Source organism: Cuculus canorus, chromosome 2 (genome assembly GCF_017976375.1).
Source record: "Cuculus canorus isolate bCucCan1 chromosome 2, bCucCan1.pri, whole genome shotgun sequence".
Lineage (NCBI taxonomy): Eukaryota > Metazoa > Chordata > Aves > Cuculiformes > Cuculidae > Cuculus > Cuculus canorus.
The window spans coordinates 4,268,201-4,295,771 of NC_071402.1; the positions used below are offsets into that span (position 1 = coordinate 4,268,201).

A 27,571-nucleotide genomic window follows, 5' to 3' on the forward strand; every position below is an offset into this window, starting at 1 on the left:
GCTATTAAAATCTGGGGGCTGCACTGGGCTCCTCTTCCTATTTATCTTCTCAGGCTCATGAATTAGACTAGTTCGTGCTCACTACAATCAAGACTACCATTAATTATCACTTGTCTGCTTTACCCAGCTAAGCCCACCTGCACTGCACTTACAGCTAAGATTGTGGTAAACATTGCCGATCAAGGTGTGGGGACACTGGACACTTAAAATCTGAAAGTCTTCTTCCAGGATGTTTAGGCAAAGCATATTTATTGCAGTTGTCTTTGCTTGGCCCGCTAGCTAGAGGTTTGCACTGTGCAGGAGTGACAGTATAACTCCCGGAGTAAGATGACACAGCACTGCGTTTGAGCAGGCTTATTCTTACCAGCCCAGGATCTCTGCAGTGCTTTCCACAGCTCGTTGTAGACTTGTTCTACATTTTCTCTAACATTCTAATCCTTCTAGAGCATTTTGCTACCAAAGCCCCTAAAAGTATGTTAATACTTAACCTGTAAAAGCTCTGCTTATCTTCCTCCTACCCTCCCACCGTCCCAAATAGAAAACTGCTGACAAGTCTCAGGATGAGATAAACTGGCTCATGAGGTTGAGGAGAAGCAAAGATACTTAAGCTGACAGCCTTGATCTCCTCCTGCCATCCTTTTCCTCCAGACAGCCCTTCAGAGTTCCAATACAAACTGCATGTGGAACAACTTTTACATGACAGATTTTGCACTGCTTTATCCCTCCCATGAGCTTCTTAGGGAGGAAACTGCATTTCCTTCCATTTCTCTGAACTCTTCTGGCAGTGCAGCCCAACCCTCTGCTCTTCTGCACACCCTGTCAAACGGTGACAGCGTGATCTACAGGCGGCTTCTGAAAGGGAGACTAAGCTTATAAGTGCCTTAAAATTTCACATGAAGATAGGTTTTCCATTGTAATAAGAGCTGACGGTACCTTTTTACAATCAAAATGCAAACTCCCTTCCACTGCTCACTGCTCAGGAGAACAATTGAGAGTGACAGAATTCATTACACAATGGAGACAGATGGAAGACTTTAAAAAGAACCATTCATCAAGAGTGGAGGTCTGCGAGTGTGTAGATAGTGGGCAAAAAAGCTTAAAAACTTCAATCCCCTCCATGCTGCTGAAAATTACCAATCTTCTTATCTTGGCAAAACCTTATTATGCAAATAGTTGTCAAGTGGAACACTCAAATTGGCAAAATTACTTTATTGTAGCACTTTTTACACTCCCTGCAAGAAAAGTCTGTTTTGCTCCTGTGATAAGTAAATGATTGATTACTCTTGCTGCTCCAGAATAACAGTGGAAAATGAGGTAGTAATACCGTCAGTGGCACAGGCTCCATCTAAACAGAGGGACGTTACCATTTTGGGAAAGAAACATGCCACTTAAAAACGGCCCAGTCAGTACCTGTTCCTTCTCCTACTTCATAATTCTGGAGTCATAAAGGCAAGTGGATAGACTGAGATTTCTCAGACACTGAACTGTTCAAAATATGGAACTTGCCAGCACTTCTTCCCTGCCCAAGGTAGTAGAGACTTCAGGATTTTTCTCCCTCTCAACAGTTTTTTTGTGTTGCAACATGGAATACTTAAGTCTCTGAGTTGTGGACTCAGTGATGAAGTCTGTCCATCAGCTCCACAGGAAGAGTATTATTGTCTTATTTTTTTTATTAAGAAAGCAAGAACTGAAAATGGCTAATAGGGTGGAACTGCGTACTCCCTCTCTTCAGAAGTGTTCAGCCATCCTCTCTAGAGCAGACTGAAACTGGCTGTTGAATTGTGGGTCCAATATTGCCAGGTATGCTGCAGTCAACCTTCTTGGCACTGGCTTAGTACTGAATAATAAATGCCACCATGGAGGAACCGTATGTAGCATAAAGCTGCCTGAAATGGTCATTGAATTATTAAAGTGATTCTGTGACTATCATGGGTGGTTTGAGTTGGAAGGGATCTTTGAAGGTCATCTAGCCCAACCTCCTTGCCATGGGCAGGGACATACTTCACTAGGTCAGATTGCTCCAAGCCCCATCAATCCTTACCTTGAACACCTGTAGTGATAAGGCATCTACAACTTCTCTAGGTGACTTAGTCCAGTGTCTAACCACCCTCATCACAAAAAAAAAACCCAAAAAAATTCTTCTTTATGTCCAATCTAAATCTAACCTGTTTTACTAGAAAACTATTGCCCCTTGTGTAGTGTCACGACAGGGACTGGTAAAAAGTCTTCCCCATCTTTCTTACAAATCACATTTGGGTACTGAAAGGCTGCAGTTAGATCTCTCTGGATCATTCTCTTCTCTGGATTGAACAACCCACTCAGTCTTTCTTCATAGGAGAGGTGTTCCAGCCCTCTGATCAATTTTGTGGCCCTCGTCTGGACCCACTCTAACATGTCTGTGTCTATCTTGTACTGAGTACTCCACAGCTGGATGCAGTCCTCAAAGCAGCGTTCTCATAAAAGCAGAGTAGAGGGAGAGAATCTCCTCCCTCGACCTGCTGGCCATGCTTTTCTAGATGCAGCCCAGGGAATGGTTGGCTTTCAGGGCTCCAAGCGCACATTGCTGTTTCATATCCAGCTTTTCATTCACCTCTACTCCCAAGTTCTTCTCCACAGGGCTGCTCTCAGTCATCCATCCCCCAGTCTATATTGATATCAGGGATTAGCTGGACCCATGTGCAGAACCTTGCCCTTGGCCATGTTGAACTTCATGAGGTTTGCATAGGCCCCCTCCTTAATTATTTATATCACCAGCAGTGCTTGCAAAAAGCCATGCTTTCACAACAAGTAGTCTTGCCGTCATGCGGAGCTGTCTATGTAAGCAGATGGAATTTTCTGATAACACAGTTGCAGGCAGACTCCAGCTGCCTTTCAGGGCAATAAGGATTCCTACTTTGGTGCTGGGAGCAATCTGGAAAGCAGATCACTGTTGAGAGTTTGCAGCCAGCTCTGGAGTAAACAGATGCCTTATTGGCTCCAAATGATTACTGAACAATAGCAGGGGGGGAAAGGTAAACAGGCGCTTGTTTTTCTCCTCACATCCAACTTGATTTGCTGTAGGTGACACTAAAATGAGTGTAAAAGAAATCACACTATTCTTTCTCAGAGCAGGGAATGGAATAGCAACTGAAAAACATGCCCATGGGCTGACATTACAACAGCTTTTTGGAGGCCAAGCAATGACCTTTCATTTCCTGACATGCCTTCACAGGAAGAGAAATTCAGATTGCTTGTTTGTTCATCAAGTTGTTTGCAAGTTGCTATTGCTGATTTCCCCATCCATCTTTTTTAGTTCTCTAAAAGCAGAAGAGTATCTACTGGCATTTCCTGGGCTGGACCAACTTGGCCCGTAGCTGTAGTAATGGCAGAAGCAGAGTCTTTGGGGGATGTTCTGTGGCTAGTGTTACACAGCTACGTATCCTCATTGAAATGAACTGAGTTCTGCTTGACTTTTTGCCTGCTCATTGTCAATCTTAGAACAAAAACCTTATCAGAAAGCTTTCTAATTCAGAGAGCATGACTGTACTTTTTGTAGTCAATCTCATTTTGGTAATCTTTCCTTTTGTATCCTGTATGTGCATTCTCTTCTCCACCTTTTATGAGCATCACTTTCCATCATCTTTGTGGGCATGGAAGATCTTGCAGCCCCAAATGTAATACCTGCACTTCACTGTCAGAGCAGTCTCAAATACTTGTAAATATTATGTGCTCGGCATTTCCATCATCTTCGGGTGCTTTTTTAACCATGAGTGGTGGAAGGCTGTAACAGCTTGACCTTGGGCAGCTGCCAGATGTGCATCCAGTTGCTCTCTCACTCCCCCTCCTCAACAAGATGGGAGACAAAATCAGATAAAAAATATTCTGGGTTGAAATAAAGACAGGGAGATCACTGGCCAGATACTGTCATGGGGAAAACAGACTCAACTTGGGGAATATTGATTTGATTTACTGACAATTAAAGTAGTTGGATGATGAGAAAGAAAGGCAGCCATTAAAACTATACATTTCCTCAACCTTATTCCCAGGCCTAACTTCACCCCTTTTCTACCAACTCCTCTGACCTGAGGGTCACAGGGGATAGGGATGGGTGTTGAGGTCAGTCCATCACAGACTCTCTCTGTCACTCCTTCCTCTTCACACCTCTCCCTGCTCCAGCACAGTTCCTTGCACAGGCCGCAGTCCTCCAGGGACAGCCTGCTCCTACCTGGGCTCTCCATGGCTGCAGCCACTGCAGGAAATATCCCTCTGCTGTGGCCTGGGGCCTTCCCTGGGCTGCAGTGTGGTCTCTGCTCCAGCAGTGTCTCTCCAGGACTGCAGGAGATTCCTGCTCTGGACCTGCAGCACCTCATGCCCTCCTCTTCTTCCAGCCTTGAGGTCCCTCTGCTGCTGTTTCCTCTTTGGTTTCCTCTTCCTCTGCCAATGTTGCCTTTGGCCATTTAGGAAACCTGTTTTCCTCCGCATGCCCCCAGCTTTGCTGAGGGGCTCAGCTGTGTCCTGCAGTGGGGCCATTGGAGATGGATGGGATTGACTGTGCAGTGCTACAGAGGAGGTGAAGAACGGCTAGAAAGCTGCCTGAAGGAGAAGGACCTGGGGTTGTTGATTGATAGCCGACCAAACGTGAGCCAGCGGTGTGCGCAGGTGGCCAAGAAGGCCAATGGCATCTTGGCTTGTATCAGAAATGGTGTGGCCAGCAGGTCCAGGGAAGTTATTCTGCCTCTGTACTCGGCACTGGTGAGACCGCACCTCGAATACTTTGTTCAGTTCTGGCCCCTCGCTACAAGAAGGATATTGAGGCTCTGGAGTGTGTCCAGAGAAGAGCAACGAAGCTGGTGAAGGGGCTGAAGAACAAGTCTGATGAGGAGCGACTGAGGGAACTAGGGTTGTTTAGCCTGGAAAAGAGGAGGCTGAGGGGAGACCTCATTGCTCTTTACAACTACCTGAAAGGAGGTTGTGGAGAGGAGGGATCTGGACTCTTCTCCCAAGTGGGGCTCTGTGTGGATGAAATATCCTGCCTATGCCAAGTTACTCATGAGGTCAGTACTGTGCCTGCAAAAAAGTATTGTGGTGTTAGCTACTCTTATTGGAGATCTAGTAACTGCTTTTTGTAATTCTAATTCATCAATAAATGAGTTCTGTTTTTTTCATATCTACATGGTTTTGTCATCTCTCCGCAGTGCAATACATCCTTTTCTTAAAATGTAGTATTGTAGACAGCATCACTTAAGAAATGATGCACTTCACATGGATCTAAATTACATGTTTCTAGAGTACTTTATCTGAAATGTAGTCTAAATATAAATAAATAGTTTTATCTCAAATGATATATTTTATGGATATATTTACATGAAATACATTTACTCAGTTTTGATAAGTCTGTTTGGAAATGATGCAGCTTATGTTCTGGACAAATGCAGCATCCAGACAATATTGATTCATTTTGCACAAACCTGCTGCCTCAAATCTTTTTTCCCCTTCTTTGAGTTAAAGTGATGATATCTACTTTTCTGAAACTTCACAGAATTTTGTATATGACATTGATAACATGTCAATTTTAATAAGTAATTAGATTATATACCTGATGGCTTATATATCAATTCAATTACTTGTCCATTGAGTCTAATAAATGTTGTTTTTAAAAGAATCTATTACGCTAAAGTGTCCAGGCTTAACTAGCAGACCAGACTCAGAAATTATACCATTTGTTCCAGTGGTTAACCGGCCTCACAAGCACTGTACCTTGTTTCTAATTACAATGTAACTGATGTCTGCTTCCAACTACACACTCTTTTGAAGTCTTTTTCCATCAGGTTAAAGAGCCTTTTAAGAGATGGCTTCTTTTTTTTCTGTCCCTGCGAATATTTACCAATTATAATTTTCTTTCACTGAAAGACAGTTTTCCAGCCCTTAAATCATTCTTCTTTTCTGATCTATGTTGTGTTACTCAGCATCCATTTTAAACCGTGAGTACTGGCAATGTACTCAACATTTTAGTACCAATCTCCTCAATGTCTTAGTCATGAAATCTCCTCCCACTCCTCGTTGCCCCAGTGTCTGTCCAGGGTTTGCCTCAAGTCTGTGGACATATGATTGCACCAATAGCTTCTCTCGAGCTGTTTATCTGCTTTGACTCTTAAGTCCTCTACATTCTCTACTTATTAAAATACTATTTCCCGCTTTCAGTGTATATCTTTGCCATTCTCAGATGTTTTGGTTTGCATTTATCTACATTGAAATGTGTTCATTTGTTTGGATGGATCCCTTGTCGTGTCTGTTGCCTTGTGTTCATTGTCACACTTCAGATTGCTAGTGCCAAGATGAAGAATGTCAGATCCAGTGGCTCTTCCTGAGGACCAGGTTAGAACTTGTTCCATTCAATGTGTATCTCAGCAACTGCACACAGAATTGAAAAGCTTTGTGAATAAGACCGTGTCCCAGGAAATGGATTATGAGGGATTATTTATAGACTCAGGCTTCCTGTGCCTCTCCTGAGGTTGATTCCTTAAAGATACCTACACTGGAAATATGGAAGCTTCTTCATTTGAAATGTGTTTTATGGAAATTTCTCAGTGCTATAATTTCAGTCAGAGTGTCATGGGTTATGATAACCTTATACTCATTTACTGGATCTTCATGGTCACATTCAGCAGTTACTTCTCCAAATGAAATCCAATTCATTCTAATGCTTTATGTTTAAAACAAATAAATTGGCTGATATTGGGTCCAGCCCCATACTTTCATTTATTCTCACTTGAGTCCTGTGTTACTGTATTATTTTGAGGTCAAGCAAAGCATGTTGCCGGTATGTCTTGCTCCTGTTACATTTATTTTAATAGAGGCATAACATAAATATTCTTAAGGCATTGCTGAATTTCCCCTGTATCCTAGGACTTATTAACATTTAACACACCAGTGTGATGAACCTACTTGGCTGTCTCTTTCAGAGCCCTTGGGAACAGGCTGTCCAGACTTGCTGATGAAGGATTGTAGAAGTTGTTTAAAATTCTTCTGTATTTCTGATATAATCCATCAAGGTGTATAAGCACAATGTCCTTCATTACCCAAATATGCAAAAGAAGTGTTTATCAAATGGTTTTGTATTTTTGTGTCCTTAAAAGTATTTTTGTCTCTCCAGCCTAAGTGGTCTGTGATGTTGCTAGGATTTGTTTTCTTTCTTCCCTCCTAAAATCCCCCAAAAATGTTGCTTAAATCTGGGTAGGAATTGTTTCTACTGGAGTCTTTAGTTTCTCTTTATCATGCATAGCTGACATTATATTCTGTTTATTTATATTACATTTATATTTTTAAGTACTGTCTCTTGAGTATATGAGACATATTTAATCAATCTGTCAGCATCTACCACCACTGAGGTTTGGGGATAGTGCAAATTAATATGGGGTTTGGGTATCCCTCAGAGGGATTCAGTCCTATGGATACAGCATTGGTGATATCATTGTAAGGTCTATGGTTGCCAATGCAAGGACATATAAAGTCTGCTGGATCTAAAGCTCGGTGGTTGCAGAGGGCATTCATCTCCCATTCACATTACAACTCTTTCAATTTCTAATTGCTGCCTACAATTTATCACTGAATCGGGGAGAAGTTTTAACTAAAACTGCCCATTTTTTGACTGTGAGATCAAGCTATGCTCGCTAGTTAGTAGGGTGTTGAGTTGTCTCGATTTCCTTTCTCATTTTTTCTGTTTACCTCTTCTCTGCTGTGAATTTTTCTCAGAACTTTCTCGGTTTTGGGAGATTTGCCCTTCTGAGGCACCAATAATATACATAAGGAGTTACTGATTGAGAACTTATTCTTATTTTCATATTGAATGTAATCAAATCATGATCACTCATTCCTTGGAAACTACAGATTCCCAATGCAGTAAGTAATTCATCTATATCCATCACAATCAGGTGCTACCAAGTAATTTTGTCTTGGCTACACTAACCAGACATAAAAAGCAGCCGCTGCAATTTCTATGCATTATTAGCAGTTCCATGCAACCTTAATCATATTCCTCAAGAACTGAAATTTCCCTTCACAAAATAGATTTCATTTTTAATTTTTTAATCTTCTCTCATCAACAGGCAGGTGCTTAAGGAGTAACTTCATTTTCTCTGTTTTCTTTTGATAGTTATAACAAATCTGTACCACTGTGTCTGCTCCTGGGTTTTACTTATTAGCACTGCATATTCAAAATTATGAATTATTCTGTAATAATGGCTCAGAAATAATTCTGCAATTCTGAATTATTAATAATTCTTTAATAAGTAACAGTGTCTTTGACAAAGAGTTCTTGTCTCTCTCTCCATCTCTTACCTTCTTGAGCATTTTTTAAATAAGAAAGTACTTAGTCTCAGAAGTGACTTGTTCATAAGTTCACTTAGGTATATGTTTGGGGGTTGGAAGTAGATGATCCTTAATGTCCCTTCCAACCCAAACTATTCTATGATTCTATGTTTTCACCTGTAAGAATTTCCAGTTTCTTTTGCTTGTTTTCTGGACTTCTAGTAGATGCATACAAGCAAGTTGAAAGCACTCTGTCATGTTGGGATGATTAGTTCGGAACTGTAGAGTTAAGCTTTGCAGCACTTCTGCCTTTTATGGGTTCTTTCCTTGCATTTTGAGCATGGCAGACCAGATGGCATTCAACTAGAAAAGATTCATTTTCCTCTGCATGTTGGATACACTTTTAAGAGTAAGAACACAAAGCTGCAGTGAAACCAAGGGACATCTGTGGGGCCAAATACTGACATTCTGGGAAAGACGAGGGGTAAAAATCCCAAGATGTGGTCCCAGTTCACTGGCTGCCAGATGGAGATTAAATCTATTATCCTTCTCTCCTCATAGGCTGCCCCCTCACCTTCCAGAGAAAAAGCTCAACATCTGCCAGACTGCAGTACCAAAAGTCCCTATAGCAGAAATGTCTGTACATTCATAACTAACGCACAACAGGGTGTGTTTGTTCTAGTATTAGACTTCTGACACATCTATGACCTTTCATTGGCAGGATTCTGTGTCACCTCTTGAGATGCACTTCAAAATTCAATACTGTCTTACAGCTATTATGTCTTGAGTCATCTTAGTTGAGCTGCTGGGGAAAAGCTAGACAGAAACAAGAGGTCAAGCCAGTTCCTTAACCAGAAAAATCTGGTTAACAACCTTATCAGCATCTTCATTTACTGTCCTGGTGAAGATTAAGCAGGTTACTAGCATCCGTCCTTTGATGTGTAATTCTCTTACAATGCCACATCAAGCAAGTGGAAATACCATTGCCTGCATTATGGTTTTTTTTTACCCCCTTTGGAAGACTTGGATTTTTGGAACCTGCTTACCTAGAATTTCTATTCTCTTGGGAAAAAAAATAAAAAAAATCTGAAGACATGAATCAAGTCTGCAAGAAGAAGTAAAGAATAAAAAAAATGAAGCAGTCTAAGAAAAAGAGAAACTTTCTTTAAAAAATATGTAATCTCTCACTTCTCTTTTACCACCACAACTACACGCTCATTTATTGATTCATGGCAGTTACAAGACGACAGTAAACAGATCAACACTTGAACCCAGCTAATTAGATCAACAGAACTAATTACAGAAAGACAGTAAATATTTCACTTCCTTTGGTTTGAATATCATAGGCTGATGTATACAAAAAGCCTCGAGTTGCAAGGATTTTACAGGCTAAGCATGCAGGCTGTGAATTTGAGTGAAGCTCTGACATTCTTGCTCAACTCAGAAAATGCTAGGTACTAGATCTCTACCCAGCTCTCCTTCTTGTAAGCAGCTGTTCCAACAGGAGGTTAAAAGGATTAGCCTGACTCTGCCTATTCAGTATACAGTAGTACCCAGGTAGAAGTTGCCTATAAACCTGAGACATATATAAATATTTTTTAAAAAGAATAAGCTACATCAGGTAGTATTTCTACATAAGCATTCAAGAAGAAGAACCTTGTTTTTTTCCTGTTTGTCATCCTCAAAGCTCTGGGGTGTTTGTGATCTCTTAGTAATGGTATGCACTCTGATGGATCAAGCCACAATTAAAAAAAAATTAAATATTCCACTCTCATCGTGTTTAGCAGTGTGAAACAAATAATGAAAATCCACTCCCCTCTCTGACAGTCTGTTAATATAATTTCTGTTACATGGAACAGGTGGAGTAAAAGGTATGGGTATTTTTTTCCTTCTTGGAAATATCATCTGTGTGTCTTTCCAAGATAAAAAAATAACAACACTACATTCGCTGCCTGCCATCTGGATCATCTTCTGAGCTTTATTTAAACAAAAAAAAATGAAAACAATTCCAATATCTTTGCGTGAAAACAATGAGAAAAAAAATAAAACAACATTCCACAAGGATCAAGGTATATGGATTAATGCCCAGAACAGCATTGGAGTTACAGCTTCAGCTTTACTGGGTATTTCTTTTTCCTACCTCTTGGCACCAGTGCCAAAGAGAGTTTTTAAAGATGATAGCCCTTTGTAATATTGGCATGACCTACAAGTCCCTCGAAGCATGAGAGATCAGTTGTTAGTGGACAGTTGAAAGGCAACAGCAGTCCAAAACTTTACAGTTTCATAGAGCACAATTTATGTTCACTCACTGTTACCTTTGCTCTGGTATTGCTGGAACAGACTACTGTGATTCACCTAAGCACAATTTAACTCACCTGTTACTTAATCATAGAATCATAGAATAGTTTGGATTAGGAGGGACCTTAAAGATCATCCAGATCCAATCCCATTTGATAGGCAGGGACACCTCCCACTAGATCAGGCTGCCCAAGACCCCATCCAACCTGGCCTTGAACACTTCCAGGGATGGGGCATCCACAACTTCCCTGGGCAAGCTGTTCCAGTGCCTCACCACTCTCATTGTGAAGAAGTTCCTCCTTATGTCTAGTCTAAATCTGCACCTCTCCAGTTTATAGCCATTGCCCCTAGTTCTATCACTACAAGCCTTTGTAAAAAGTCCCTCCTCAGCTTTCTTGTAGTCACCCTTCAGGTTAATCTTTTGGAGTTAATCTTTTCTTCCAATTTTTCAAATGCATTTACTAACTTAAGAGCTTCTGACGGATGGTGGGCTGGGACTCAGGAGAAGAAAAGCCTCCGTTCAAGAACAAAATTCAATACAGAAATAATAATCTGTGAAGCCAACCTTTGTTTGCACTGTCTTTCTTCTTTACATTGTCTGGAGATGGGAGGATAATCTAATATGCATGATAAGTTCAGTCTCCAGACTCCTTAGTGCTAAAAGGCTGGTAGCAGTATTCATTGTTGAACCAATGCATCATATAGCGTTTTATCTACTAGTGTTAGTGTTTTATCTGTTGTTTGAGAGGCACACCTGTTTACTGCTTTGTCATGTATGTCCTGGTTAGGGAAGTGATGAAATCAGCTCCAAAAGGGACCTTTGCATTATAAAGAGAAAAGGAGAGTGAAATAATAGTTACTCTTCTATCATATCACTCCCTACTGCTACTCTTCTTCAAATATTGTCTTTGCAATCTATTGAGCTTTTTGACCAGAGAGTAGTTTTTCATGGGCAATGTCATTTCATTGCATCACAGAAGCACTTTCTGAAATTCTTGGACTGAAACCCAAGTCTTTCTGCAAGCAGCAGAATTAATAATGTCTAATTTGCTGTCAGCTGTGGCCATTGTCACTCTGAAGTTCTCTTTTCTCGTGTCTCTCCCCTTTCCTGAAAGCCTATACATAAATTGAAAAAAACCCATAATGTTTCCAGAAACTGCACTATTTGCTGTTTGACTTTTTAAAACATTTAACTGTTGCCAAACCAAAGAAGCAAGTGTTTTCTCTACAAGACATTGAGTATTGTAAGAACATAAGTGCTTTAGAGTTTTATGTTCCTCCTTTAGCTGTGACTGAATTTGGCAAAGAAGCCAAGAGCGCTTGGGAGCAAGAAAAGGGACTGATGAAGAGAATACACACTTTATTGCAAATTACAGGGCTAATGACAGAGCACATCAGTCCTACTTTAAGAGGATATGTTTTAGAAGGAAAAACAAGATTTAAAAAACCCATAGTTCCAGATTCAATTTTTATCTGTCAGCGATGATCACAGAGATAATCTGATAAGTATAAACTCTTTGTAAAATGCATTTGCAGAGCAGCATCTTGGCTATTTATTTGGGGACTTCCTGGTTATAATTCACACCCACAACTTAATAAAGCACATAATAAGATTTAGCAGGATTGTGGATTAAAAAATAAACCCAGCAAACAAAACACAATTAAAGAGTTCACTGACATTCCCTACCAGTCTGCTTTTAAATAGCACCCACCTACTGCATGATTGTCCTCAGTTTATTCAAACAGAGACATAAAACAGAGCAAAGCCATGCATTTAGATTTTTTCACTTATCACTCAGATTAGGTTGGATTCCAGCAAGAATCATTCTAGTTTCAAACCGACTGCTGTCTTTGCCTTCTAACAGAGAAGTATGTTCAAAGAATTCCCAAAGAAAAAAAGACAAAGGAGGCAACTAGGTCTTGGCTACAACCAAAGATAAAACACTGGAGAAGTTCGCTGAATTGAAATCCCTACAGAGCATGAACTTCATGTGTGTTGCTTACCTGTATCTACAGCACCATCAGACCTGCTCTGATAAGAGGTCATAAACAGCTTTGTCCCTCCTGTTTTGGATTCTGAATGGGTTCTTCTGCCTAATCTATCTTCTCTGACAGTGAGAAAATATCTTTAAAGTGGGAATTTGTGCTCTGATCTTTGAGCAGTGCACGTGCCAGTCTTCTGTCCAGTATTTTCCTAAAAAAGTGTAGCAAAATTCATCATCCATGGCATCTTATTTTCCTTAAGAAATTTGATTCCATGTACTCCATCCATGTAGAACTGGTTTCTGGTAGCTACACGATAAATTAATCAAAAATTTCTCCATCCAGCCATCAGAGTAGTGTTGCCACTTCTGATATGATTCTTTAGCACTCTGTCATGAATAATCTAAAATTGTACTTTAATTATATATATATGTATGTATATTTTCCTCCCTAGGGAATAATTACATAGTCTAATAGAACCTGGTGTTAAGGGTTTTTCTTTCCTGAAGTTTAAATTGCTTTCCCCCCCGAAACATAATGTATTCCTACGGCCCCTTATGGAACACTCTAAATTATTTTTATTTTATACTTTAATTTTTAGCTTTTTCTGCCCACTTCCCCATAACAGTTTCATCACCTTTTTTTCCAAGTTGTTAATAAGTAAAGACTTTGCTTCATAAGTTCCTTGACATTTTTGCAGATATTCTGGCAAGAGACTGAATAAATTATATTATCAGATGTTAACTAAAGTAATGGCCCATTATGAATGGAGAAAAGCAAATAATGCTAGATCAGGCTTGGCATTTCAGCTCTTGCAGCATGTGAACTGTTGTATTATTGAATCCTTTGTTGCTGTAGCAATTGCCAAACAATAACTGTGTGCCTGAAGGCTGCGGTAGAACATGCACATCCCTCTGACCTTTGCAGCACTATTTCAGTGGGAATGATTGTTTCCTTCTCCAGCTGACTCTCCACTGTTTTTCTCTCTGCATGCTTGCAAGAGTCAGAAAATATCACTGTTTCAACACTTTATGGAGGAAATTCCGGGTCTCAACAGGCAGTAGCAATAGAATGATGTCTACAATGGAAACCAGCTTTCCTATTCAGGAGGCCTGCAGCAATCACCAGCTTCTTCAAGCGTCACCATGCCATCAGCTGTCAACCAGTGCCATCCAATAAAGTCATCCATGATTAATTATTCTTAAATGACAGCAGCATATTGAAACAAGCTGATAGCTGCTGACAGTGGAAATCCAATTAACCTGAATTACTATCTTGATTGTGGCCCAATTAATGTCAGCTCTGCCATGTCAGAAGTGAAGGCTTGGCTAATATAATTGTTTAATTAATTTGCTGCAGAGATTAGTTGATGTGGGACTGCCCTTATGCTGACTTATTTTCTTCTTTTCTTTTTTTCTCTTCTCTTCCCCACTGAACATTAGATTTGAGAAAGAAGAGTAAGCAGCTTGCTGTCTACAGCTTTTTGCTTAAGTGGGTAAATGAAGTTCTAACTTTAAACAGGGTTTGAAAGATCACAGAGGGAATAGCAGAGCTGTTAAACTTCTGTTAAGAGTCTGTTGTTGCCCATTGCTTCAGTGAGTTTTACTGCACCCCATAGCTGAGATGCAAAAGGATTATGAGGACTTTTCTTTGGTGTGTTCAAACTGAGATATGATGTTGCTATGCATTAATGATTTCTCTGCCTTTTAAAGTACATATAGTGAACAGCAGGAAGGCTGGTAATGGTGAAGGGTGGATTTATTTTTCTTTAGAAATAGAAACTTGAGTCAGAGGTGACTGGAAATTTGTTGCTTATGTTGTAATATCTGCCTGGTGTCTTGAGATTAGTTCGTGTTCTCAGATCTCTTGTGTAAAGACAGTCTTGCGTGTGACATAATTAGAGTGTTAAGAAATGCATTATGGCCAATTTTAGGTATGATTCACTAAAGAAAAATGGTCTATTGGTGGTTCTTGCAGCTGAAGCACTTTACAATTGCTATTATGATCTTTGCCATATTCATTTTAATTCCTCTGTCTCTCTGCTGGTCAACTTTCAACGGCCACAATGCATTTAAAAGAAAAGTAGCGCTTCCACTCATAAAGGGCAATACAAGAAAGAGAAGTGCAACAAACTGTAGGCCTGTGTCACACCAAACCACTGACTAATAATAATAATAATAAGTTGGAGTTTGTGAAGTAGATCAAGAGAAAACTTTCCTTGATCTCCATGAGAAACTTCAAAATATTCTTAAAAAATACAGGCAGACTCAGACTGATTACCAAATAAGAGGATTATAAAGGGGCTCTAATGACTTAAAGGATCTAGCATTAAAAAGTTAAACTCTGTAAATTAATATGTTAAGTACAGAGACTTTGACAAGCAGAAAGGGGAAAACATACACACACCCATACAGATATCGGTATGGTTTTTTTTCCCCTGTGGAGCTCGACTATTTAAGCTCTTGTCATTGATACCAGAAAAAAAAGGAATGGAGAGTTAAAAGGTTTGATCAGCTGCATATAAGAAAAAGCTGGGACATTTAACAAGTTCAGAGGTTCCCTTCACTTCTCCGGAGCCTTCAAAAATATCTGGTTTCTTATATGCCAACCTCAAAAAAATTCCACAAGCGGGACCTCTCTAGAGATATCTATGTGTGAATTGTTCTACAAATAGCACCAATGTATAATCTCCCATGGAGGTTTCAGTTTAGATTGAAGTACAAGAACTGCTTTCAAAACTTTGTGAGCTTTGAGCCAGTCATTCTGATCCTTCTTCAGAAATCTGGGAATATTTGAACATAAGCTTTATCCAGGAACCTCAATATTCTCATCTTCTCAGCAGCCTAGGAAAACCATCCAGGATTTTTGAGAAAACCATGTCACAACAAACTGAACCACATAAAAGCATTTTAAGCGTGGCCTAGTTGACAGTTTCTTAATTTATTGGCTATGCATTTCTACAAAGATTTATTTTGATGCTATGTAACTGAAATCTCTTTTTCTTGGCTAAAAGTTAGTTATAGTTCGGTGGCTTATTTGGTTTGGGCTACATGCCCCTGTTTCTACCATACTGTAGAACTGCATGTCTCTGCTGACTTATTCAATGGAAGAAATGTTTACAGATTGTTTTTAACTTACACAGCATAAATGGGTGAAGTAGACGTGCTTTCTAATGTGAATCTTGCAAACTGGTACTATCATGGAAATCATACACCTATACACAAAGATATGAAGAATTTAATGCATCTCATTGCTTTCTGCTGCTTCCATCCTTGCAATGAGATAAAACTCAAATACGAAAGCTATTTTCACTTTTGCCCTTAAAAATTCACTATTTCATTCAATTGTTTCTCTTGCAGATCATTGTCTCATTGCTGCTAGTACAGGATATGCTGTGTAGGGGAAACTGTTGGCACTATGTGACATTCACAGAGCTCTATTATGTTGTCTCTCACAGTCAAATTATTACTACACACATCACATAAAAATTCCTCTTGTTGGCAGTGCTGAGTAGACTGCCCCTAGACCTCAGGTAACCATTTTGAACAAAAAAGGCAGTCTCCAAGGCCATTTGTAAAGCACTGCTGGTATGCCATTGTTTCTAACAAACATCTCTCTTATTCAGAATCCATTACAATTTGTAAGTACGCAAAGATTTTGACATGGATGAGAGAAGCATACACTTTTGATGACACTGAATAATGCAGCATGTTTCTGAATACTGTCTTGTTGCCAGGAACTGATGAACAGTAAAATATTTGGACCTGTGATCATCTTCAACTTTCATATTGGACATCGTTCATCTTAGCTTAATTCCGAGTAAAATGCAGTTTATGACATGTATTTAAGGATAACACTGCAGAAAGCTCCAAATAGATGCTTCAGAGAAGAAAGAATGGACTACATTTTATTCCTCTGCAATATGAGCTTCAGTGCCATGCCCATAACTCTGTTGTCTGACTGCATAATTAAAGAGAAGTGCTATCATCCACGAAGATGCTAAAGCTTCTAATCTTAGAAACTGATAAATCATTTTACATAAAGAAAAACAAAGAAAAATCCATCTCCATACAAACTGAATATTAAAATAAACACAGTGCCCGTGTATTGATCTTAGCAAATAATGAGATCCATCATCACAAGCACACAGACTTTTGCTCTATATATTGAAGTAACATCTCTAATCTCATAAAAGGGGAAATTAAGGAATGAAGAAGTTACATGACTTATGAAGGATCACGTAACAAATTAATGAGAAAAGGAGGCATAGGTGCAATATCTGCCTGTAGTATCCATATTGCCTGCTATTCTGAGATTTATTTATTTTTGTCTCTATATTTGAATTCCTTTCTTACAAGTCCTGAACTCTGCTCTTTGTTTGACTTTCCCTTGATCTCCATCTGCAAAACTGAGCAGAAAACCTTAGGAGAATACTATCTCACACAACATTTTCTGATATTTGTGCTTTCTCATAGTGGCAGAAGTACATTATCAACTCAGGTTACCTCCTGGCATTTGTGCTTCTAATCCGTCAGAAAACTGAAGGCTCATAGGCCAATGTGAAAATGAAAAAATAACAGAGTAGAAATACTATTCAAGCCTTGAAGATCTTGTTTGGGTTGAAAAAAAATCTTAGCTCAGGAATTTTGATAGCCTGACCAATCCTCCATGGCTTCTATGGAAAATCGTGCTGCCTCAAATTAATTCTATCCCACCCAATCAAATATTGTGGAGGCACTGTTATTTCTTCTTAATTGCACTGGTGTTATACTCAATGTGACTTTATCCATTTCTTGTGACAGACATTAGTAAGTAGTAGAAAAGAAATATCCTTCTGTCCTTCAGTGATGCTCATTTGGCAATTATTTAAGACTCTTAGCTTGCCTCAGTGAGAACTGCTTTGAATAGGTGAAGACCCACATATAGGTGTATGTGCGGGTTAAGAAGCTGTAAAATAGCTTTTAGTCTGTCTGTATATCTGCTGTGTTAAGCAAAGTGTGGAGGTGTGCAGTCCTTCAGTTCTTAGCCCACAATTTATGACTTTTCACAGGTAAGAATTTCATGCCTGGTCTCAATTTAATTTACTCAGGGTTACTTAGCACTTTGATCCCAAGTAGTCTGCATACTGCAAAGGAGCAGCACGGACATGGTAGATGCTTGTAAACTGGTGAAAAATTAGGATGCCTGGGAGGAAAAATCAGTCTTGAGCTTTAATTGTATATCTGGCTGCAAAACCTAGTGGTTCTCTTGAGGTTTCTTTTTAAGGAAACGTTCTCTTAATCTTATTATTGGAACAATTCTCTTCACTCTCTGGACTTGAGAAAAACTCTATTTACCATGTTTAAAGATCTATTTAAAGTTCAATGCTGCAGAAGTCAGCCCTTTTCTACAATGCTATGAAGTAGTGCGTGATAGTTTCTGCCTGTCAACCACTGCTTGACATCCTAATGCTGATAGTGTTTTAGCAGTAGTATAGGAGTGATGGTATAGGAGTGATGTTAACAATGATTTAGAAATAGTGGTGAGCAAACTTCATAAAAAGTAATGCTCTTTATTAAATCAATGACACAGTAATTTAAACACATATAGGCTTTGAACCAAGTAACGTAAGTATTTTCTGCTTTTTAGGTTGTTTTTTTTTCCCAATCATATCAACTGGTCTAATGAAAATACAAACATAAACTACCTATTATAGTTCCGTGACATTTTCACTGTGGAGATTCATCAGCTCCTACTGCTGACTTTCTGAGGTGTTGATAGTACAGTATTTCCTGGAACCTGTTCCATAATTTTGTTCTACTTATGATTCATAGCACTGGGAGGAGCTTTTTCATGGATCAGTTACTGTAATGTACTGATGGATGTTTACGCATACAGGTGCCTTCTGGTGATAGAATCAGACCAGCTTAAAACTTCAGTTCGTTCTTTGCTGCCTGAAGGCTTACACTGAAGGTAATTTGTCTTAATTATGGTGAGATTTGAAAGCAAGTCTTAGTTCAGGAATAATATGCTTTGAAGACAGAAAATCATTTCTTTCAGTCCCAATGTGAACAATATTGTTATATGATTTTTTTTTTCTCTACCCCTTAAAGTGCCTTTGTTTTCTTTGTCTGGCTCTCACATTTGTTTGAGGGTCTGAAGATCCTTCATGACTGATGATCCTCCCTTTACCAAGCATTTTATTTTTATCAGAATTTTCAAATAAAAACATTTTTATAGCTCTACATATGGTACTAAGGAGAAATTATTAACATCTTTGCATCAGAATTTCATAAGGTTTAATGAAGTAGTTCCATTAACATCAGTAGAGTTGAAGCAGACTGTACGTTTTCTTTGGCTGTGGTCTTTATAAATTTGTGCATTTGATCTATTTGTCATTGGTAAAAGGAGCCAATTTGGGAAATCCAGACTTTTTCAGGACAGAAAATGAGCTAAATCTTTCCTCAGCTGGCTCTATAACTAAGGTTTTCTGCACCATAACTCCCTCATGGGAAAAATGATGACATAGAGACTAGGTAAGTGAGGTGAGTTGAAAGCTGGATGAACTGCTAGGCTCAAAGTGTTGAGGTCAGCAACACAGTGACCCAAAGACTGATGTTACCAATTCAGCCAAGTAGTCCTATTCATATGATCGTGCTAATCTAATAAACACAGCTCTGTAAGAAGGCTTTCTCTGATGACAGCAGTGTTTTAATGTGGCTGAATGCTTCTCTCTCTCCTCACTTGCCACTGTGTTTCTCCGTTTAAATTGTTGAGGGATTTAAAGTCTCTGTGAGTCTGCCCATGTGGAGCTGTTAAGCATCTCAGGGTGTTTTCTTTAAAAGTATAAGGGCATTTGCTTTGCTACCTTGAGCAAATTCTGTTTGGGGAAAATGGAAGCTCTCTGGTGCTTCGGCTACACACAATAGTCATTACCTGCTTTAAACTGCTGGCTAGATTTGCTATGTAGAATTTAAACAGCTGCCAGATGTAGGTGGCTTCATTCCAGTGCTGGGGAAAAAATAATCCTCTTTATAGTGAATTTGTAAATCACATTGGAGGCCTGCTGCCTTGAAAGACTTGATAGAAATGTAAGCCATTATCATGTGTTATTACAAATGATGTCTCAGCCATTAAAAAACCAAGTATATTAAGGGAATATTAAGATCGCTAATTCAAGCGTTCAGAAGTTAGAAAATGCAGCAATTAAATCTGTGTGTACAGGCTTAACATCAGCTCCTGCTTGCTTTTAGGCAAAACGACACAGAAAATGTTGTGCTCCTATCCTCATCCAGATAGAAGACTGTTGCGGATTGTGAAAATTATCTCAGATATTGAACTAGCCAGAAGTGTACAAGGACGAGGGTTTGGGAGAAGACATACCTTTCTCAAACTGAGCCAAATTTTCTAGAAACACTAAACCCTCACTGATTAGACAAATTCCCCTCTCTCTATTCCTCCTCACATTCTCCATCTTTCTCCAAAGCATGGAGGCACTAGAGAAAAATTTAGAATCATAGAATCATTAAAGTTGGAAAAGATCTCTAAGATCCTCAAATTCAACAGTCAGCCCATCATCACCTTACCTACTAATCCATGTCCCAGAGTGCTGCATCTACATGTTTTTTGAACACCTCCAGGGATGGTGACTCCACCACTTCCCTAGGCAGCCTGTTCTTCACCAATCTTTCAGTAAAGAATTTTTTCCTAATATCCAAACTAAACCTCCCCTGGTCCAACTTGAGGCCTTTTCCTCTCATCCTATCATTTGTTACTTGAGAGAAGAGACCAACACCTACCTTGCTACAACCTCCTTTCAGGAAGTTGTAGAGAGTGATTAGGTCTCCCTTCAGTCCCCTCAGCTGCTGCTGATAAGACTTGTGCTCCAGATGCTTCACCAGCGTTGTTGACCTTCGCTGGACACACTCCAGCACCTCAATGTTCTTCTTGTAGTGAGAGGCCCAAAACAGCACAGGATTTGAGGTGAGGCCTCACCAGTGGTGAGTTCAGGGGGACAATCACTTCCGTACTCCTGCTGGCCACACTATTTGCAATACAAACCAGGATGCTGTTGGCCTTTTTGACCAAGTGGGCACACTGCTGTCTCACGTTCAACTGGCTATCAACCAGCACCCCACCAACCCTTTTCCACCAGATAGCTTTTCAGCCATTTGTCACCAAGCCTGTAGCATTGTGGGGTTATTGTGACTGAAATACAGCACCCAGCACTAATGGTTAAACCATTTTCTTCATGGAAAGAGTCATCGGGCACTGGAACAGGCTGCCCAGGGAAGTGGTTGAGTAGCCTTCCCTGGAGGTGTTTAAGGAACAGGTTGATGAAGTGCTTAGGGACATGGTTTAAGGGAGTGTTAGGAATGGTTGGACTCAATGATCCAGTGGATCCTTTCCAACCTGGTTATTCTATAATTCTATGATTCTATGCACAGTTTACCTGGCCTATCAACCCCACCTGTCCAGATCTCTCTGCAGAGCCTTCCTGCCCTCCAGCAGATTGACTTTCTTTCCCAGTTTGGTGTCATTTGCAAGCTTACTGAGAGTCCACTCAATCCCCTTATTTGCATTATCTGTTTCAGGGTATGATACTTGGACAGTTTTCAATAGTTTTCTTTGATTTGGTTGCAATAATTTCATTTAAATAAAACAGCTTGAGGTAGATTGCAGGTACGGAAAATGTAATCTTCAATGGTCATTACTGGCTAAGTAGCTACATGGCAGAAAATAGTCTTACAATAGGATATGCTGAGGAACCATACCTATAGATGTCAGTGGGCTTCACCTGTGTTATATGCAAAGAAGATACATGAGCAGAAAGAGAATCATGAAGTGACTTGTGAGGAACAGGAAGACAGCTCAGAAATTGTGGAAAGTCGCAAATATGTAAACACAGCATCATAAAGGAAAATTTTACACCAGTCCTAATGATGTGGAAGTAAAGGCACAAAAACAATGTGTTGAAGCAATGTCATATTTCCTTGCTGGTGTGGTTCGGCTTTTTCCTGTTGCTCTCATATCTTTTGCTTTTTACTCATATGTAACTTGTCTGCTTTGTTCTCATTTAAAAACACTGGAAGTGCTTAATAATGTTACTGGCCTTTTCTAGCCTGTCTGCAGAAGCAGTGATATTTAATAGCGAATTCATTGGTACTCTATAAGGAAGCTTTACCATAAAGGTCACCATATTTGGTCAATGCATTTTAATTTGTACACACGTTAAAGGTCATATTCTTCACTTCCATTGCAATAACACAGTGTGTTTACTCTCTTATCAGAGGTGATTGTGTATGACTTCGCTGAGGGATCTTATTAATGCAAATGAAATATAAACCAAAAACAATAATGATGAAAACACTAGTGCAAGTGTAAAGGGATTTTTTTCCTTCTGTATGTTTACATAATGCTTGGAGGGAAACACATATCTACAAGGTCTGATTTTCTTCTATGTTACTCCAATATTTCCTTTTCCATCCCCATGAGAACTCCAGAGCCTTCAGCAGAGTTTCTGCCAGTGTATATTGGAATGACAGTAGTTTCAGATTCATAATATCATCTCTGTATAAACATGTCTAAACGTAATTAAAGGCCTGGGCTCTCGATCCAGCAAATCTCAAATTAGCTTTCAAAATGCATATTAAGGGCATAGACAAATGCTTTTGTGCAATTCCAAATGACCTCTGAGGGCAGGGTGAACAAAATTGTATGAACCTCTTTAATGTCACAAAACTCTCTCTACAGAGATTTGCATATAAAGTGTACCATTTTATGTGTAACAGATTTGTTAATCTTACAATGAGGGAAACAGTACTTGAAAATTAATCAAGGTGGGTTTTCATTGCCCAAGAGAGGCCTTTTAAAGGACCTGGCCTGATAACTGTAGGCTGTTACTGTGCGGTTTCTAAATTCAATCATTTTGCGGGGATATTTGCCGGATGTGTTTGCAGGAGATAGCAGATAAATATTCAATGGTTTCTTTGCTTGAGCAGGAAAATTGTACTTTCAGAACTTCTCGTAGTCCTAGATCTGTTGGATAATGCTTCTTTCTTTGTTTGTTATTTAAAAATTGTGTTTAAAATACACGTAAGAATTTCTGTAGGTAAAAATGGGTAGTCTTACTCAGACTTTCAGTATTGAATGCAGGGTAGCTTTTCGCTTGCTTACCACAATAACCTGTCTAAGAAACAATGACTGAAAAATGGATCTCCTCCCCTAGTAGACAGGTTCTTGACCAGACAGCCTAACTGAAAAGCCTAGAGTATATCAAATTATTATATTATTTGGTGTTGCAGGAGGGAGGAACACATACACGTGGTCTTGGGTTAACCATCATGGGCAATGCTCTTTCTCTGCTACCATCACCCTTATCCTCTTCCAAGAGCTAAGAACAGGGAGAGATGGAATAAGAAGGTGGGATATTGGTGAGATTAATTTAGCTAATAATAGCAACCTGCCCAATGCTTTTGCCCTGCAAGAGACCTAGAAAATGCCAGAAACATGGAGTTGTCTCTTTTCTGAAGCTGTCTCTGCTTTTATGCCCTGAGGTTCCTAAAAACAGAGCAGCTCTTTTAATACAGATTCCTGTCTGAACTAAAATGCCCATTTCTAGGGCTTTTTGCATCCGTAGCAGAACTGGCTGTGAAATCTTGACCTTCCTGCCTTTCAGTGGATGGTGTAACCAATCCATAGAGGGTAGGGCAGCATGATGCTATTTTCCATACATGAATCAATGGTTTGATTCATTTTTTTTTGTTCAATATAAATACAGGAAAAAATAGTTTCCTCTGACCTCTCCTGTTATGTATGCGTTGTTCCAGCTAGCTTTTGAATCCTTAGCAAGAAAACATTTCTTTCCTCATTTTAACTGCAGTTGCCTAAGAATTTCCAAGGTGAAACTTGCTCTGCTGGGTATGGGGCTGTAATGGGCTTTAATAGTATCTAATTACTTAACTATCTGTTGTGACATAATTAAAATGTCTTCCAACCTTTCACATTTCACCCCCAAGAAATAAATATCTTCTAGGCTATAAAATATAAATTGCAGGTTATTTTTAGAAAACAATGAGGGAAAGGCTTCTTCCAGGCTTAGTCACATCCAGTTTGCCTGTCAATATAAAGTGCTTCTTCTCAGCTGTGTCCCTAAATAGCCTTGTTCATGCCTTCCCTGCTTTTCACTCCTATTTCACATGTGTGTTTAAAGAGCCTCTGTCAGGATTAAAATATATCTTACCTAGTCCCTTGCACTAAAAAACCCCGAGAGCCTAGCAAAAATAACTGTAAAAAGCCATTACGTCTTATGGATTGGGGTTTTTTTTGTCCCACACGGCATTCTTTTCATCTTGGGTACAAAAATGTGTGCTATGAAAATAGATTAGCTCAAATTTAATCAACAAATTCTAGGGGTTGTGGAAAATGGGCTTACAACAGGTTGGGACAGAGCTATAAAACCAGAGCAGTGCAGCAGCGTACCATTCAAGGTTTAGAATAAGCTAATATAATTAAAATAAAATCAGATCATACTGCTTATAATTATTTCTCATATATTTTCTAGCAGAAAATAATACTTTCTGGTAGCTTTAAACTTTTCCCAAATTCAGCCTGAAATTGTGTTTGTTATGTTGATTTCTATATCTCTAGAAACTAATTTGAAATGAGAGTTAAAGGCAGTCAATGTTTTCCGAAATGGAGCTTTGGGAAAAGTGTTTCCCTGAGAGAAGCATGTGTTTTAGAAGATTTTGTTACATTCTAGTGCCTCCTGTATGTGCACAGAGCCTTGTAATTTAGCAGGAAAAAAACTGGAGAAAGCAGCCATACCTTTAGGAGTGTCTGGTGAAACCTTTAAGTCTCTGGGAAGAAAAACCAAACTATTCCCTCAGTTTTTCTTGATACCTCTTTGAAGTTTGGAGGAACATCCTCAGGATCCAGTTTGCACCAAGAGTATACTTCAGCTTTTGATACCTCTGCTGTATCAATACTCCTAGTCATGGCTTTTCTTTTGTAAGTAGCTAAGTATGCTTCAGGAGCAAGTGGAAGAATCTGGACAAAATTGTCGTCCAATTACTCCTGCAAGCAGTCATGGGGATAGGTTGCAAGAATGGAGACGAGGTCACGTTGCCTAAGCGCTCCTGTGCTGAAGCCCAGGAAAGTCAAAGACAGTGAGGAACAACATTAATGTACAATGTGAAAGAAAGGTCCTCTGCAGTTGAGAGAATAAAGAGCTGGAAAAAGATGGGTGAAATCAACTGTGGATTAGTTGAATGCATGGGAAATGTTATAAAAATGCAAAGCTCCATGAAGAATTATGCTGTAAAATAAATGATTCATTTTACAGGTAGTTTCTTTTCTGTGGTTTCGTTTTTTTTTTTTTTTCTCCTTAAACTTTCTATGGATGTCGATTCACTATTCTGATTCTACTAATTCTGAGGCAGAAACCTAGTAGTATCTCTCTCAGGACAGTAAGGGAATTACTTCGGTGAGAAAAGATCCTGTTACAGGTTTGGAAATGTATTTGAAAAGTATAGATTAACCCTGATTTAAGGGAAGGTATCATGAATCACGTTTTTTTCTTCTTCCTTTTTTTCTTTGGGAGTATTGGAATTCTCTTGACATCACTATACTTCTACTCTACCATACGGATCTACATTTCCTTCCTTAAGATGGGTATAAACCCATCGCTGCATTGATATTTAGGATGGGAAGTATTAATTATGTGATTCTGCTGGTGTGGAACTCCCATGAGAAAACTAGGATCTTGATCTTAAGTGAAACCTTTGTGTGCTCTCATGTGAACATGGCTTTAGGTGGATGTCCTGAAACCCACCTGAGTAAATAAGTAAAGTTTGTAAACTAAATTGGTGTACATAGCACAATTTACTGAATAAGGCAGAGAACCTACTTGAGAGGGAGCAGGAAAAAGTACTACCTGTATACGCATACATGGGATACATGTACTATAGCTTCTCGTAGCTGTTGTGTGTTTACATTTCTGAAGTTGATGTGCTTCCAGTGTACATTGATGCCTTAGGGTTATTAACACTACAGAGATGTGTTTGATTTTGTCTCCCACCTCCCCTCAAGAATGACAGTGATGGCACCATTTATAATCTGAGTTTGGCAATCAAATTCTGTTAACTTAAACTAGGGATAATAACCGGAGTTCATGATATGTAATATTAATGTGTATGCTTTTTATTAGTGTATATTTATGTAATAATCAGGTGAGGGTGCCCATACCATGGTCTGCAGTTCCTGTATGGTAAACAGAAAACCCGTCCAAACTGCTCTCTGCTTATCTTTCTCCTCTAATAAGGGCAGGGAATGGGTCACAAGTGTTCACCAAAATGCAAGTTTGATTTCTTCACAGGCTGGTGGACTTCATGGGGTATCAAGCCATATGTGAAGGGATGTTAGTGTAGCCCTTCCTGAAGCAACGTGTGAGTATGTAGCCTGGGGTAACTGCTACCTTCTGCTCATATATCAGCCTAAGTGACAAAAAGAAGATCTATGGACAGATGTGTGATCAGACGAATGTTTCTACTGCTGCTCCAGCATGTGCAAATTTATGTCTGGAGACTAAAGGGACTTTAAGAACCGAACGTTTTCCTCATTGAAATATAAAACAAAGAAAGAACTAGGAATGAAAAGGAGAATCCTACAACAGATTATATGACTGTGAAGGACAGTAATACTGAATCAAATAAGAGGTGTTGTAAACAGAGCAGGAATCATTATCCTGACTTACCGGTCAGGAAAAGGTCATAAAATGTAAACCAGATACCAGAATAAAGGCTTGACAGCGTCTCTCCTACCTGCTGATTAGTCTGTTATTCTGTTTATGGTTGAGGTTTATGCTTGTCTCATGTCGGTTAAAAAGAAAAAAAAAAGAGTGGCAGGAAAAGGACTACATAAAGAGCAAAATAAGAGTGGACAGGGCAAAAGTGCTAGAAAGAGCAAAACAAGGGAATCTCTGCAAAACATTTGATGGAAAAGCCATCTGAAGTGATAACCGTGCAGCCTTTGAAACTCTCAGGAATATATGAGAATGCTGGTTGAAGATGAATAACCCATTAGCATCCTCTGCTGACCAAACAAAGGCTCTGGCATTTTAGAAGTGGACAAGGACATCTAGGTGCCTTAAGTCTGCAGTTTTAAGAAGAGGTTTCCTGGTCTGACTTGGAATTAAATGAGGGTAAAAGAAACGAGAATGCCATAGCAGGACTGTTGTCTTATGCAGTCAGCTTTCATGACACATTTGGGTAACCCCTCCGGATATGAAGGCTGCAAGTGCAGAGCCAGTGTGAAGAAGCATCATTTTGCAGGTGAAATAATTCATTAAAGAAAGACATAGCTCTGGTCCATCTGTATTCTCTCCCAAGAGTCACAGTAAAATGATTGAAAAGTGTTAGCAAATGAGTGCCCCCAAACAGAGTTCTAAGGGAGAGGGATGATAGTGTCGCACACAAACACATTTCTTCCTAGCATACGTGACAAAAAAAAAATCCTGCTTAACACATGCACACAGATTGATATATTTAAAGAACCTACTTTTGCAAACCCAAAGGAAACGTTTCTGTGTAAGTAATTGAAAAGCAAGGGGAAAGTCAAGGTGAATCATTGATTATCTGCTATGGAGGTAGAAAAACACAGCATTTGAATTTGTTAAAAAATAGTAATCTGGAAATTCACATTTTGATAAAATCCACCAGTTTGGTTGGCAATTGATTCTGGAGGGAAGGACTGCTTCTCCAGTTCTGTACAGCAAAATGTATGGGCCCTGGGATGGTTGTGAGGGAACGAAGCACTAGGCTTTAGAGCACCAATGGAAGAAGTGGTCTTCTGTCATTTTCGATGTAAGAGGCCAAAGCATCTGTAGAACAAAACAGGTGGGGAAATATGGCTCTACAGGAAATGCAGTGTGGTGCAGAGTGGTGTAAGGCAGTTTGCAAAGGGTCTGAGGTAGACTGGGAGGGCTTATTACAGCAATTAGAGGAAAAAAGGAGGGAAAAGTGGATAA

At 39.4% G+C, this 27,571-nt stretch overlaps 1 protein-coding gene across 7 annotated transcripts in view; it reads left to right on the forward strand.

Annotated features, from left to right (window-relative positions):
• TSNARE1 (t-SNARE domain containing 1) overlaps positions 1–27,571 on the forward strand; it is a 520,265-nt gene that overhangs the window by 418,269 nt on the left and 74,425 nt on the right. The window lies entirely within an intron of this gene.